This window comes from Jaculus jaculus, chromosome 20 (genome assembly GCF_020740685.1).
Source record: "Jaculus jaculus isolate mJacJac1 chromosome 20, mJacJac1.mat.Y.cur, whole genome shotgun sequence".
Lineage (NCBI taxonomy): Eukaryota > Metazoa > Chordata > Mammalia > Rodentia > Dipodidae > Jaculus > Jaculus jaculus.
The window spans coordinates 18,006,531-18,023,426 of NC_059121.1; the positions used below are offsets into that span (position 1 = coordinate 18,006,531).

Here is a 16,896-nt window from a genome sequence, read left to right on the forward strand (position 1 = left end):
ACCTGGCAGCCCTCTTTAAAAATAATAAATCTTTCCAGTGATGCTGAGGCAGTGTGTATTTATAAACCTTCCAGGGACTCTTAACCCAAGTGCTTATTTTGATTCCTGATCAAGTAACGGGACTGAGGCTATTACTAAATTCCCAAGGATACTACCCTGGTGGCTGGCTCCTGGACCACAAATGGATTAGCAAGAGTCCCTAAAGACATCTGGGTATTTGCATGTTAAAAACTGTCCCAACTTGGAATCTGGATAATGTTGAGGATAACTAGTCTAGATTGTTATTTTTGTAGACAGCTAATAGGCCATGAAACCTGAGTGAAATCTCTGAGGATTTCTGTATTGGACGTTACAGAGTCATTGATAAAAAGAAGTCACACATTTTGTTCTCTCTAAAACAATGGATACTCACCCTAAGTTGTTCCTTGGTTCCTGAGGATCCCAATTGTGAAAAAAATTTAAAATATTTTTATTTATTTGCAGGGAAAAAGGAGAAAGGGAGAAGGGGATAGGGAGAGAGAGAGAGTGACCGAGAGAGAGAGAGAATGAATGAATGAATGAATGAATGAATGAATGAATGAATGGGTGTGCTAGGGCCTCTAGCCAATGCAAATCAACTCCAGATGCATGTCCCACTTTGTGCATCTGGTTTAACCTAAGTACTATGGAATAGAACCAGGATCCTTAGGCATTGTAAGCAAGTGCCTTAGCTATGGAGCAATCTCTCCAGGCATCCAGTGGTGAAAATTTTATTCATTATATTCCAGAACCGGTGCTGAATATCCTTTCTGTATTTGAGTTCCTCTTTACTCTCACTGTGGACATTTTCCTAGCTCATCTTTCTTTAATTTTTCTTTTTAGTTTTGCTTTTTAAGCTAAAGATTAGCTGCTGAGCTGAATTATCATTCCAGTATATGGGAGGATGGCTGGTCTCCTGTTCTTTCAGGGAACGTGAACCTTCTCATCATCATTATTGTGCTCTGAGACAAGGATCTTAAGTATCATTTCTCATTGCACAGATCCTACCAGGCATGCTCGCCCATCCATTGCTGTCAGGAATAACCCATGGATGACTAACTTCATGTTCAGGCCAGATCTCTTTGTGACCAGTGGACACCATACCTTAAAGTCACCTCAAACTCCGCATGCCAGAATAGAACTCATTATTCCCACTGCATCTTCATTTTCTCCCTCATTTTCCATCTTGATGAAAGTAATTTAGGGATCATTTTTGATTATTTCCTCTCTTTTTGTCCCCTACTTCAGATGAGACTTGTGTAAGGATCTGCCTGTCCTCCCCCTCCTGAATGCATGCACTTTCTCCACGAAGGCCCCACTGCTCTGGGGGAATTCTCCAGTCTCTACTTGTTTAAGCTCTTGGTATAAATGCCCTAAATCCTTTATAATGTCCTAATTCCTCACATTAAGTTTGGCCTCTCATCAAATTTCCGTAGGGTGTCAGGAGTACCTATTCTTGTCCCATCTTCTCTTTAGAAGTCTTTGGTGACTCTCTATTCATCTCAAAATTGGGTTGAAGCACCGCCTTTAATGACTTAAAGACCATTCATACTTTGGCACTCACTCACCTTACCAGAAATTATATCTCCACCCCGAACTGGATTCATTCCGTTTTTTTTTTTTTTTTTTTTGCGCTTCTGTTTCTAGTATCTTTCCATTTCCCCATGTGCCTAATCCCTGCTTTTCTTTGTGCCAAGATGCTAGCTCTGAACAAACTCCATCCCACCTCCCCCAAGGCTGATTTGCATAGCCTCTCACCATCCCTAGGGTTGCAGTTATCACGGTGAACTTGAATTCCCTCTCTTCTTGTTTATGTTCCCCAACAGTTCCTTCCAGATAGGGGTCAGCTTGTACCCCGTGTCCTTAGCATCAAGACTAGCATCTAAATTATAACCTGTGCCCAATAAATATTAATAAATACAATTCCCAGTGGTGTGAAGGAAGGAGTCTGTCATAGCAAGTCAGCCAGGGAGAGGAAGAACTGATAGAAATGCATGAATAACATTAAAGGCAGAAACTTCTTCATTTATTGCAATCCTCAGCTTTTATTTATTTATTTTTTCAATGGAGCATTTAGAAAAAGCTATGTGTAAGTAGGTAGAGAAAAGTATTCCACATGGGTTGAATGATGTTTTCTTCTCCTCATGCATCATAAGCTAACTTTTAAAGGATGGATGTTAGCATGTGAATCTTTATATGTTTGTAGCAGTGATTCTTTTAAAGGTTCCCTTTTCTTCTGGAATCAGGGTAATGTATGCTTCAACCAGAATCATCCTATCCCCGGAGTTCTCACTCTCTCCCTACTTCATACACCTGGTCAATATGAGGTCAGAGAACAAAACACCTTCAGATTACAGGATGGCACCCTCCTCGGGTGAGTAATGAGCTCACGCGATGACCCGCAGATTTCAATGATCCCTTCAATCAGGGAGCCATCTGTACAAACTTGGAAGGAAAAGCCAGCTTTCATAGTTGACAGGCCCATTATGCATCCTTGCCTAGGGAAATTTTGTAACATGAGCCAAAATTTAGTAAATGAGGCGCAGATGAGTAAGAGAAAGGGTTGAGGACAGGGAACCAGCCCAGCGTCTCCAGGGCCCTGTGGGTGTTTCTTTAGAATTTTGAACCCCGGTGGCTTTTAGAATTTCAGCACCTCCTTCTGACCGAGCTGCTGAGTCACCCTCCTTGGGAATCTTCTGAGCATAGTTCGTGTGTGGACTTCCGTGCCCTAGTTCCTGGTCCCTGGATGGTCCCATTCCATTGTGACTTCATGTCAGGTTCGTGTTCCTCCTTTTTAGGGGAGCCTGGCCCACTTAAATCCACTGTGGTCTTTCTGGCCCATTGCTTCCCAACGTGGAAATGACATATGCTTGTTTTTGTTTCTCTGCCTTAAAATGTTTATTTGAGAGAAAGAGAAAGAAACACACACACGCGCACACACACACACACATGAGAATGGGCCCACCAGAGCTTCTAAGCACCACAAACAAACTCCAGATGCATGTGCCACATTGTGTATCTGGTTTATGTGGGTACCGGGGTATCGAACCTGGGTTCTTAGGCTTCGCCGGCATGCACCTTAAACACTCCCTACACTTTCCTTATGCCCTACTGTGTAGAAATTGCCTGGAAAACCATTTCTTCATGTCTAGTTTTCCTTGTTCATCTCAGCCTCGTTTTCCCCATTTTGCTGTGTTTCACGCTCTCCTAGAATTAAGGCAAAGCCCAGGCGAGTTGTCATCATTCATGCTCTATCCCATTCTCTTAGGCTCTGTCCTCTTTCTTTAGGGCCCAGGCTGCGTTTTTTATTTTGAATAGGAAATACAGCCTACTGCTGCGTAATATGAATCCCTTTAGGTGTGTTTCTTGTGAAGCGGCACTCAGAGCCGTTCCCAACACGGAGAGCTGTCCCAGTCTCCCATCCAAAGACTAGGTTAGCCCAAGGAACTTGTTTGGGCTTTTAGAATATTCTCCTGGTATTTGCTACAAGATTTTTTTTTTTTTTTTTGGTGCCATTTGTACAATGTATGCATGGTGTGGACCTTACACACACATGTGTGGCGGCCACAGAAGAGTATCAGGGGTCCTCTTCCTCCTCCTGTATTCCTCTTCTGCTGTTGTTTTCCTTAAGATAGTTTCTCTTTCTTTCTTTTTTATTTTTTTATTTATTTGAGAGTGACAGACACAGAGAGAAAGACAGATAGAGGGAGAGAGAGAGAGAGAATGGGCGCGCCAGGGCTTCCAGCCTCTGCAAACGAACTCCAGACACGTGCGCCCCCTTGTGCATCTGGCTAACGTGGGACCTGGGGAACCGAGCCTCGAACCGGGGTCCTTAGGCTTCACAGGCAAGCACTTAACCACTAAGCCATCTCTCCAGCCCCTCTTTTTTAATTTTTTTATAGAGTGAGACAGAGAAAGGAGAGATGGAGAATTGGCGCCAGGCACTGCCATCAAACTCCACATGCTTGCGACACCTAGTGGTCATGCGTGACTTTGCGCCTGCCTCACCTTTTGTGTGTCTGGCTAATGTGGGATCCAGAGAGTAGAACATGGGCCCTTAGGCTCCGCAGGCAAGCACCTTAACCACTGAGCAGTCTTTCCAGCCCTCCTTAAGATAGTGCCATATGAACCTGGATTTGCCATTTTTAGTCAGAATGACTGACCAGCAAGCATCCTTCTATTTCTTCCCCTTTGGGGATTAGAGTTGCAGATTTGTTTGGCCATCTCCAGCTTTTGTGTTGCTGTTGGGGACTGTAATCAAGTCCTCATGCTTGCATAGCAAGTTCTCCTACCTGCTGATCCATGTCCCTGGCTCTCTTGATTTTTGTGTGACTTCTAGAATTATTATTATTTTTTTTTGTTTTTTTTTTGAGGTAGGGTCTTACTCTAGCTCAGGCTGACCTGGAATTCACTCTGTAGTCTCACGGTTGCCTCGAACTCTCAGTGATCCTCCTACTTCTGCCTCCCAAGTGCTGGGATTACAGGCGTGCGCCACCATGCCTGGTGACTTCTAAAATTATTATGGAGACCATTTTACATAGATTATGCTTCCCTGGCCCTTATGTAACCAGTCAGTTTTCTTCTTACCCACTATGAGAATATGAAGAAATGAATTAACAGATGAGGTTATATGCTCAGTGATTAGAACACACTGGTTAGACTCTTCTTCATTTTCACTTTTGATTCCCAGTTATAGGGAGGAGTTGGATTGATTGCTTTTCTAAAAACTTGAGCACAGTAATACTGTTAGCACCTAGTGCCAGTGCTTGGCACACATACAAGAAAAGGTTTTCAACAAACATTTGTTAGATTGATTCATCACATCTGGGTGTGTGGCTATAACAAATAAAAGTAATCTTGTTCTAACGTGGAAGTAATGGCTTCCCTGCCATTGTCTTTGATTGTCTTCAATATTCTGAAATCAGTAAAAACAGAGTTTTCTGAGAATCTAACAAGAAATATAACTAGAGCCAGGTGTGGTGGCGCACCTCTTTAATCCAAGCACTCGGGAGGCAGAGGTAGAAGGATTGCCGTGAGTTCGAGGCCACCCACAGACTATATAGTGAGTCCCTGGTCAGCCTGGGCTACTGTGAAACCCTATCTCTAAAAACAAAAACAAACAAAAAATGAAATATTCTAAGTTGGCACATTGAACTCCTGGAAAGAACATGGGCTATTAAGAAAGAACAGGGGCTGGAGAGATGGCTTAGCGGTTAAGCGCTTGCCTGTGAAGCCTAAGGACCCCGGTTTGAGGCTCGATTCCCCAGGACCCATGTTAGCCAGATGCACAAGGGGGTGCATACATCTGGAGTTCGTTTGCAGTGGCTGCAAGCCCTGGCATTCCCATTCTCTCTCTCTCTCTCTCTGTCACTCTCCAATAAATAAATAAAAATGAACAATTTTTTTTTTAAAAAAGAAAGAACAGTGTGAAAATTTTTATGTGGTAATTATTTTAAAAGGTGGGGGTTGGAGAGATGGCTTAGCAGTTAAGGAACTTGTCTACAAAGCCAAAGGATCCAGGTTCAATCCCCCAGGATTCAAGGTGCACAAGGTGGCTCATGTGACCAGAGTTCATTTGCAGTGGCTAGAGGCCCTGGCACATCTCTCTCTCTTTCTCTCATTAATAAATAAAAATAAAATAAATAAAAAGGCGACATTTTAAATAAACATAATTCCAGAGCTTTTGGATTTTCTTAAAAAATGCTTTGGAATTTTGTGTAGGGATGTAAGTGATGAGGGAGATTTTGTTGAGAAAAAAAATCCACTTTTCATTCCTAGTGGACTTTATTATGCAACAGAAGAGTGAACAATATCTTTCTGCATTAGCGTCCTAGCTGACATTCTCCTAGAGGTGTTATATGTGCTAATGATACAGGTTCCCTATCAGGGTGTCCTCATTTCAAAATAGAATTAATAGAATCCATAGAAAGAAAAATTAAAACAATATAGATACCAAAATTATGTGTGCTGGACGTGGTGGCGCACGCCTTTAATCCCAGCACTCGGGAGGCAGAGGTGGGAGGATCACCGTGAGTTTGAGGCCACCCTGAGACTCCATAGTGAGTTCCAGGTCAGCCTGGGCTGGAGTGAGACCCTCCCTCAAAACAAAACAAAACAAAACAAATTATATAATTTTACAGGTATTTTTTTTCTTTCCACATTTTCTTTGATGAGTACTTATTGATTTAAAAATATTTTTATTCACTTATGAGTGTGGGAGAGAGAGAGAGAAAGAGAGGGAGAGGGAGAGAAAGGGCATCCCAAGGATTCTTGGTACTGCAAACGAATTCCAAATGCATGTGCCACTTTGTGCATCTGGCCTGTGGGAGCCAGAGATAGAACCCAGGCTGTCAGGCTTTGCGAGAAAGCACCTTTAGCCACCGAGCCATCTCTCCAGCCCCTTACTGATTTTTTTATAGTCAGGAAAACTTTGCTCCCACAATTGTGATCTGGAAGAGAGGTCACAAACTACTTAGTTTGGTTGTTCATAATGTATTGTTCCATCATGGGCCTCTTTGAAAAAATCAGCTGGATGATTTGAAGCTGTTCCCTGAAAGGTGAACAGATGTATCCTGCCCCTGGATACATCAGTGGGCATGTGGTTTCATCAGGATTTCCAATACCAAGAGCCTTTTTCTCCTCACAGCTCTTCATGGGGGTCACACAGATGCCTGGAAGACTTGCCTGTTCTTACACAGTACCCTGGGGACCAAGGCAGGATTGTGTCTCAAGCTTTTACTGTAGTCCTGGAATAGGTTATCCGCAGATATAGGACCGCTCTGCAAACATCCCTGTCTTCTTTCTTATTTTTATTTTTTATTTTTTTGGTTTTTCGAGGTAGTGTCTCACTCTAGTCCAGGCTGACCTGAAATTCACTATGGAGTCTCAGGGTGGCCTCGAACTCATGGCGATCCTCCTACCTCTGTCTCCCGACTGCTGGAATTAAAGGCGTGCGTCACCACACCCAGCTTTCCCTGTCATCTTAAGGTACCGGCTTGTGTACCCTCTGTAGGTTGCTAAGTCCGTGAGACCCTGCTTCACTGGAAGAGATCCCCCCTTGGACCCTCTCTCTGGAAGAATGTCACTCAAAGTGGTCTCAAACTCCTCCTTTCAATAATGATCTCTGTTTTGTTGGAAAAGCAAAGGAATGGCTTCAGTTAGTGGTGGTTTCTACACATAACCAAATGTCTTGTGCAATCTTGAATGTTTTGAAAATATTTTATTTATTGATTAATTTGAGAGAGAAAGAGGGAGGGGGAGAGAGAGAGAGAGAGAGAGAGAGAGAGAGAGAGAGAACTCACCAGGGCCTCCAGCCACTGCAACTGAACTCCAGATGTGTGCATCACCTTGTGCATCTGGCTTACCTGGGTACTGGCTAATCAAACCTGGGTTCTCAGGCTTTCCAGACAAGCAGGTTAATAACTAAGCCATCTCTCCAGCTCTTGAATTTTGTCTCTGTGAGTCTGTCTGCATGATTTCCCATGCTTTTGATTTTACTAAGTTCAGGAGCAATGAGTTTTGCTTTGTAAATACTTATGGTCTCCTACTGTCTGGTGGTTTCCATTGTGGCCTCAATATTCATGATGAAGACATGAGGGATAAAGGCTTCTTCCTGTCTGTTCTGGAGTATTTGTTGGGTGCTGTGATGGTTGTAGGCTTGACACTTATGTGACTATAAAAGTGTCCTTTCCCTTCCTTTAGGTTATTTATATAAAAAAAAAATCCCTACAAGATTTTTAATTGCAAGTGAGCAGAGGGCTAGAAAGGTGACTCAGTGGTTGGAGGCACTTTCTTGCATAGCCTTCTGGCTTGGGTTCAATACCCTAATACCCGTGTAAAGCCAGCTGCACAAAGTGGTGCATGATTCTGGGGTTGGTTTGCAGAACCAAGAGGCAATAACATGCCCTCACTTTCATCTTCTCTTTCTAAATTTCACTCTTTCTCCTTCTCTGTCTTCAAATACATAAAACACAGGGCTGGGGAGATGGCTTAGCAGTTGAGGCCCTTGCCTGCATAGCCTAAGGAACCATGTTCGACTCTCCAGATCCCACGTAAGCCAGATGCACAAAGGTGAGGCAAGCGCAAGGTCGCACATGCCCACTAGGTGGCGCAAGTGTCTGGAGTTTGATTTCAGTGGCTGAGGCCTTGACATGCCAGCTCTCTCTCTCTGAAAATAAAAATAGGCTCTGTGGCTTAGCTGGTTAAAGCACCTGTCCAGTCGTAAAAATAAAAATAAAAACAAATAAAATTTAAATTTCATTTTACAAAATAAAGGGGAAGAAAAAAAATCAACACAAGTAACGCACATCAGAGTCAGTCTTTCACTGTGCGTGAATGAGGACAGCCCTTACGTAGTCCGGAAGCCCAACAGGCCCCTCATTAATCTTGCATCAGGTAGCAGAGATTTCAGATAAAAATGGAGTGTTCTCTTTGGTTCAATAAAGCCTCAAACATGGATCTAGGAACAGCTGTCTGATAATCTTTTTTTTTTTTCTCTCTCTCTCTCTTTTAAGTTGTTAAAACCCTCCACCACAATCTAATCTCTGCCCAGAGCTCAATCAAAACAGAGGACCAGATCTTGCATTGAGTATTTGCGTAAAAGGTAAGGAAAGAGGCATTTCTAAGTGCTTCCAAATGCCAGCTATGGGGGAGGCACGTCCACAAGTGTTGAAACATTTTGTTTCAGGAAATCTCCTTGGGGAAGGTATGTTTATTTTTATAGGCAAGGAAACAGAGGTCCATGGAAGTGTTTTTCACAGGGACATGCAGTTAGCAAAAGACAAACATGACTGTGTTTGCTTCCAGCTCAAATTCTTCCTCCCATTCAACAGGCAGGATTGCCTGTTGGTCACTTGTAATGAAAACACTCTAATGTCTTCTAAACACGCATGCACTTGAATCATTTATTTCTCCATACATGCCATCTTGATACCTAAGTATATAAAACTGTTTGTTTCTATATCATTTTGTTAATTTATAATGTATATGATACAAAAATTTTGTCATTGAATTATTTAAGTAAATTTGTTTTTATTAATTTGATGATAATGATTATAGTAATATGGCAGTTTTATTAAGTTATGCGCTTCAGGGCTGGAGAGATGGCTTAGCGATTGAGGTCCTTGCTTGCAAAGCCAAAATACCCAGGTTTGATTTCCCCAGGAACCACACAAGTCAGATTCATAAGGTAGCCCATGCATCTGGAGTTCATTTGCAGTGACCCTGGCATACCCATTCTCTCTAACCACCCTCCTCATAAATAAATCAATAAAAATATTTTTTTTCAGAAAACATACACTTAGAGATATATGATTACATACATTTGTGTGTGTGTGTGTGTGTGTGTGTGTGTGTGTACACTTGGAGCAATTGCATACCATCCATAACCAGTTGTAGACCTTGCGCTATCCTTGAAGATATTCTCAGTTTGCTTATACATTGTATTTATATATTTGCTTATTTGCTTATACACTGTCTTTCCCAGACATATTTCTAATGTAATTTTAGTCAAAATGTATATGCAATGTAAAGTGTATTTTATTTTATTAATCATTGTTTTGCCATAGTGCTTCTTCTGTCACAGAGCTTAGTGCAGCTGCCATTATTAATAAAATATACCTGATGGGGCTGGAGAGATGACTCAGCGGTTAAGTTGCTTGCCTGCGAAGCCTAAGGACCCATGTTTGACTCTCCAGATCTCACATAAGCCAGACGCACAAAGGTGAGGCAGACGCAGGGTCGCACATGCCCACTAGGTGGCACAAGTGTCTGGACTTTGATTTTAGTGGCTGAGGCCTTGGCGGGCCAATTCTCTCTCTCTTTCACACACACACTTGTGATTTCTCTTTAAAATATAAAAAAGATAATGCCTGATGAAAGGAGAATAAGAAAGAACCAAGTCATTCCTGGGCAGCCTGGGAAGAAAACACATTGGTGTGACGCTACCCTTAGGCTTCCCTGAAATCCTTGTTCTCTGCCCTGGATGAAAACAGTTCGCACATTATCATTTGATCTGCAGCACTGGATGATGCAGTTACATCTTTCGGCTGAGTGTCAACATGTGCCCATTGATTTTTACTTCTACTTCCCTGATAGCCTTACAAGGACACCAGGAGGGGTATGATTCTTCAGACATTCTTTCCCCCTTTTAGAAATGAACTCAGGTCTATCGATTGAGATCACACATGGCCATGCTGAGAAACATGAGGACTCCTGCATGAGGCGTGTGCATGCCCACGTGAGGTTGCCCATTCCCCTGCCTGGAGCACCATCCTGTGAGGGGCAGGCTGTGCCAAGGTTGGAACACTGTCTACCTGAGGATGCTGGCCACGTTGGGTGATGCCAAGAAAGAAGAAAGCAAATTAGAATGCCACCACCTAGCAGTGTATATTTGGAAGGTGCCCTTTTATTTCTGTGAAAAAAGTTTATTTATTTATTTTGGATTGCCAGATTCTTGTACATAGAGGTTTCCTTATTTATAGAATCCTGTAATAAAAGCAGTCTGATTCCACTTTATGCCTCTCAAGAGCCAGCTTTCACATGGTGGGGGGGGGGGGGCTTTTCAAACTAGTCTCCTCTCAATCTTGTTCTTTTGTTGTTGTTTTGTTTTGTTTTGGTTTGGTTTTTGGAGGTTGAGTCTCACTCTAGCTCAGGCTGACCTGGAATTCAGTATGGAGTCTCAGGCTGGCCTCAAACTCACGGCGATCCTCCTACCTCTGCCTCCCGAGTGCCGGGATTAAAGGCGTGCCCACCACGCCCGGCTCGCTCCTGTTCTTGATGATAAGCTAGTGTTCAGGGTAGACACTTGTCCTCCTGTTTGGGTGACAGTGTTGGTTCCAACCGTTGTCTGCATTCTGTTGTTTGCAGCTTCTCCAACTTTCCAACTTTCAGTGCTTCTCCGCCATCCTTGCCAGTCCACGTGCCCTTTCCTCCTGTGCCTCTACCGTCTTGGGAGGGAACCCACTCTCTCTGTTCCTCCACGTCTTCTATTCCGTGCTGGTGAACTTCTGCTCCCTGATGTGAACAGGGCTGTGTCTCCGTTAGCCTTGCGTCGATGCATTAGTCACAGTGGTTGCTTCCAAAGAAGGCTTCGCCTGGTCACCCTCAGGTGTTGGGTGGCCTGTAGCACTCATGTGCCTGAGCTGAGTGTCATGTAGTGGAGCAGAAGGAGGTAGGAACCCACCAGCTAAGACATTCTCATTGAGTCATAGGAAGAGTCAAGCACGGACCTTGAGCGGGTGTCTGGAACACTCTCTGCCACTATGAGAGGTAAGGTTCAATGTCATGTGCTGTCTTGAGCTTTAGTACAACCTAGAAAGACCCCCCCCCCACACACACACAAGTGGCCTAGACATCAGTACTTACATGGGCCCCTGTGGGACCCTTGACCTAGCAACCTCATGATGAGGCCAAAGGGCCAATCGGTTATTCCTGAGTAGAAGGCTCGAGTTCTCTGCCAGCCCGTGGAGCGATTCAAGCAAACCACTCACACCTTTTCCAGTGAGCCACGTGTTCGTAGCCCCCTTGTTACTCCAACACCTGCCCCATGTAGTTTCTGCTTGTTCCACTGCTCCTGGGAATCCAGTCTCTGTGGCCCATGTGGTGTGCAGCGTCTGTAGCCGGGCTGGGTTATCTGTGACCAAACACCTGCAAAGGTCATCCGTTCCACGTTAGGCAGCATCCAGTCGTTCTCATACTCCGGGGGTCCAGAGTGAAGAAGAATCAGTCAAGACGCAGTGCACTCATGTTTTCTACAACCATAACATGTGTTGTCCATCTTTCCACTGTTTGACTAAATGCCCCTCCTCTTGTAAGCTGAACATTTCCTTGGTGTCTGGCAATGAATGGACACTTAATGAATGAATACTTGATAAGAATCTAAGGCATACTCCCAGTGACCTAGCTTTTTAAAAAATTTTTTTAATTGTTTTGTTCATTTTTATTTATTTATTTGAGAGTGACAGAGAGAGAAAGAGGCAGAGAGAGAGAGAGAGAGAGAGAGAGGGAGAGAGAGAGGGAGAGAATGGGCGCGCCAGGGCTTCCAGCCACTGCAAACAAACTCCAGACGCATGCGCCCCCTTGTGCATCTGGCTAACGTGGGTCCTGGAGAATCGAGCCTTGAACCGGGGTCCATAGGCTTTACAGGCAAGCCCTTAACCACTGAGCCATCTCTCTAGCCCTTAAAATTTTTTTTTATTTGAGAGAGAGAGAGAGAGTTAATTGGTGTGCCAGGCCCTCAGCCACTGAAATTGAACTCCAGATACTTTTGCTGCCACCTCGTGGGCATGTGTGACCTTGCGCTTGCCTCACCTTTGTGCATCTAGCTTACATGGGATCTGGAGAGTTGAACATGGGTCCTTAGGCTTTGCAGGCAAACACCTTAACCAGTAAGCAATCTCTCCAGCCTCTGAGGCATGGCTCCATCCACCTTCTACAGTGTTATAGCCTCATAGCAATATGAAAGAGCTTACTTGGTAAGGGTTGCAATGAATTACTATTTCTGTTTTCAAGTATAAAATGCAATTTAGGGCTGGGGGGATGGCTTAGCAGTTAAGGCATTTGCCTGCAACGCCAAAGGACCCTGGTTTGATTCCCCAGGACCCATGTTAGCCAGATGCACAAGGGGGTGTGCGCGTCTGGACTCTGTTGTCAGTGGCTGGAGGCCCGGGCATGCCCATTCTCTCTCTCCCTCTTTCTCTGTCAAGTAAATAAATAAATAAATATTTTTAAGAAGTAGTTGTAATCTTAGCCTGGTATGTTGCCTTTCCGTCGTGCTGCCAAAATATCCGGTCTGCACAACTTCATGTTTGGTTTTGGTTTATAGTTTCTAAGGTTTCGTGGCTATTGGGCCCTGTTGCTCTCAGGCTTTTGGGCATAGTTGCTGAGGAGTAAAGTCAGAGAGGAGAAGGTCCCAAGCCCCCAACAGGCCTCTGCTCCCAATGACCTAACTTCTTATGTGAGGCTCCGTCCACCTCTTACAGGTATTTTCCCCCCCGGTGCTGAGGACCAAACCCAGAACCTTGCACTTGCTAGGCAAACACTCATCCACTGCCCTAAACCCACAGCCCTTTCTTAAAGGTTTCACACACTCGTGGTGGACCATGGGCTGTTGACCTTGGCTTCCACTCCTGGCCTCTGGGAAGGAGCATTTAAGATACAGATCATCACTTCTGAACAGAACGAGGTGAGCACTTCCAAGTGCTTCTGTCCTCCAAGGAGGTTGGAAGGCAAGCTAACAGGAGAGAACAGATCCCAGGGAGCTAACCCACGCCCTCCACCCAGTGTCCCGTTGATGTGGCAAGATGGATGCTGATTTGGCAGTCAGCTGGCCTGCAAACCTCCGGAGACACCCTATTTCGCTTGAAAGAATTAGCTTGGATGCATTTAGGGTCTTGCGCTAAAAAACATGCTTGGATCGTACACACATGTGGATTTGTGGAGTGTCAGCCTGTGTCCTGGATTCTGATTAGTTCATGGAAAGAGGTCTGTCCAGAGCAGAAAGAAGATGGAGCAGGGGAGGGGAGGGCGTTTTTATCTGGGGGATTGTGTGATTGCATTAACTCTCCCTCTGCCAAGCCGCCAGCCCACTCAGTCCAGAACATGCTGATTGGCCGCTGATCATCTTGGCTGTGGAAGTTTAATCATGTCACGGAGGATTTGGACCACAGAAATTTTAGGAAACTTTTTATTTCCCTTTAACTTTTCTTCTTTTTTTCATGAAAAGGCGAGCTAGAGGAAAACTTTAGGTGCCCATGAAATCACTGAGTCTTAGAATTCATAGCTACGCATTGTGTTTAGTGTTACCTTTGAAAATTTGTTACCATATGTTTACCCCATCATTACAATCTAGGTCTCACCATTTTTACAAATACTTTTATTTATTTATTTGGAAAGAAGAGAGAGAGAGAGAGAGAGAGAGAGAGAGAGAGGGAGGGAGAGAGAGAGAGAGGGAGGGAATATGAGCGTGAGATAATGGGCATATCAGGGCCCCTGGCCACTGGAGAAGAACTGTATGCATGGACTACTTTGTGCATCTGGCTTATGTGGGTACTGGGGGATCGAGCCTGGGTCCTTAGGCTTCACAGTTAAGCGCCTTAACTGCTGAGCCATCTCACTGCAGCTCAGGCTTCATCGCTTTTAGAATTTGACACACGTCTGGTCTCCTATGGGGAGCCTTCCCTATATTGATTCTTTAGTTTCCTTTTTAGAAATCACTAAGGTTTTCTTTTTAGTTTGTTTGACAGGATATATATATATCCTGTTGTCTCGTTGGATGTGTTAATTTCAATCTTATTTGCTTTCCAGAGACAAGAATCTCAAGGAGTTCTTATTTCTTTCCTGAGTCTTTTACACAGTGGTCTCCTTAGAATAGACATTTTTTTTTAAAAAAAAAAATTAATTATTGTTTGCTGCTTAGATCTTTGCCAGTAGCAACCAGGTAGGTATGCCTGGGTGAGGGTGAGCGCTGTTTGTAAGGCAGCCGGGTAACTAATCCACGTCAGTGTGGTCTCGGGTTATGTAGAGTCCGTTGATTCACAAGGCCTTCCCAGCTATCTCTGTCCACGGAAGCAGTGGGAAAACAGAGTGATTTTCATGCAAGTGCAGTTGGGTCAGACAGTCTTCCAGATGTCGCAGAAGCTCTGGTTTTCCTCTACTGCTGTGTCAACTGCTGTGGAAAACAAAGCTTCCGGAGGGATTACGAATTCCTGTCACGATGCTTTTGCATGGATTAACAGCCTGGACCTCATGAGCTCACTGATGAATAGAGTTGAGCTCAGCAGCCGGAGGGACAATGGATCAGGAGTACACTGGGCATGCGTTCACGGTTGTCTCCCACGATCAGGGGCAAAGAGACAGGTGCGACAAGAATAAACCGAATCTGTATTGTGCCATGTCTTGGTTTCTAAGATGGCAGTGCGATTTAAAGGAGTTGGCTTGCAGGTCACCCTAAGACATCTGTTTCAGAGATCTTGCCAGGACTGTCTGTGGGGTGACTGGTCCTGAGCCTCATTAGAACGGGCTTTGTGGTGGCACCCTTGGAGGTTGGTGTGACGCAGGTGGGTGTTAACACAGAGGTTTATGTGACCAAGCCCACTTCAGCGGCTGGCACTAATTGGCTCCCCCGGGAAGTCCCAGGAGAAACTGTCAGTCTTGAAGACTCATTTTCTTGTTGTTTATAATTTGTTGGGGCTCTTCTGCGGCTCGTTTTGCTCCCCACCCCCTTTCAGACTGCCTCTCCTTCCTGCACAAGCATGTGGCTATTCCCAAGGCGCAGATAATTAGAAAGGCAAGTCACACCTCACATGGATTCCAGCTTCGTTTTTCTCCACTTCCTGTTCTCCTTGGTCCTTCCCAAATCCTCCCAGCATCTGAGAGACAATACTCTGTTAGGTGGGAGGACTTTCTCAGCTCACGTAGCTTGAAAGTAGGGCGGAGAAATAAACGGAGACAGAAATGCGTGGTCCCGATGCACTGTACAAGGCAATTCTTTTGCTTTCTCTAATGTGACTTCATTTCTACCCTTCTGAAAGCTGAAGATCTTAATTCTGTCCGTTATTGAATCCATTCATTGTATTCTAAGGTTAAAGCACAGCACAAAAAAAAAATCTTCATTCAAAGGATTTGTGTATAAAATCAAGGCCTTGTGTGGCCCTGGGAATGAAGGTGTTGGTGACAATAATAGCTTTCATTAGTAAGTACTTACATGTGAAGGACTTCCATGGTCCCCCATTTATAGAAAGAAACCCCACCTCAGAGGGATGTTGTTCAAGCTCCCAAACCAAGTGCTACTTGTCAAGATTTAACCTCAGACTTACCTGACACCAAATTCCAGTGCTCTGAACTGCAGTGATCCACTGCCATTTTATTTTATTAAATATTTTGTTTTTATTTATTTATTTGAGAAAGGGAAAGAAGGAGAGAGAGAGAGAGAAAGAATGAGAATACCAGGGCTTCCAGCCACTGCAAACGAACTCCAAATGCATGCATCTCCTTGTGCATCTGGCTTACCTGGGTCCTGGGGAATTGAACCTGGATCCTTTGGCTTCGCAGGCAAGCGCCTTCACTGCTAAGCCATCTCTCCAGCCCTGCCATTTTATTTTTGTCTGAACTCTTAGTCCCATGTTAGAAGATAATTTAAAGTAGTTATTTGACCACGCATTCCTTTTTTCTTCTTTCTGTGTAGGTAGTGTGGTGTGTGTGTATGTGTGGTGAACACACATGTATGTGCCCATGCAGTTCCCTATTCACTTGCTTGCAGTGGCCCAAGCAGAAGACTGATACCTCCCTCCATTGCTGTCCCACTCGTTCCTGGTTGAGCCAGAGTCTCTTACTGACTCCGGAGCCCAGGGCCCTCTGACCTCGGCAAGCTCCAGCATGTCCCCAGTCCCTGCAGGCCTCGAGTTACACGTCTGACCACATCCAGCCATTGATGTGGGGCCTGGGGATGGAAGCCAGTCACCTCACAGGCCTTCCCAGGCTCCTGTGATTGCACAGGAAGTGCTCTTCACCCTGAGCCATCTCTGCGGTCCTGAACAGTCATTCTTTCAAGTGTTTAAGGAACAGGGACAGGGCTGGAGAGATGGCTTAGCGGTTAAGCGCTGGCCTGTGAAGCCTAAGGACCCCGGTTCGAAGCTTGATTCCCCAGGACCCACGTTAGCCAGATGCACAAGGGGGTGCACGCGTCTGGAGTTCGTTTGCAGTGGCTGGAGACCCTGGCGTGCCCATACTCTCTCTATCTGCCTCTTTCTCTCTGTCTGTTGCTCTCAAATAAATAAATAAATAAATTTTAAAAAAAAGAATGGGGATAGTGTAGGTATATTAACTGTACTATGGCTTTGTTATTTCACATAGTGTATCCCAAGGCCCAAGCTATCACTG

At 44.6% G+C, this 16,896-nt stretch overlaps 1 protein-coding gene across 1 annotated transcript in view; it reads left to right on the top strand.

The window, feature by feature from the left end:
* The first annotated feature begins 8,539 nt into the window (after window positions 1-8,539).
* The window catches only part of Pde4d (phosphodiesterase 4D), a 1,345,132-nt gene continuing 1,336,775 nt past the window's right edge, over window positions 8,540-16,896 (top strand). The window contains exon 1 of the mRNA XM_045139033.1: window positions 8,540-8,620. The gene's annotated coding sequence lies outside the window, so the exon portion shown is untranslated. The remainder of the gene's footprint in view (window positions 8,621-16,896) is intronic.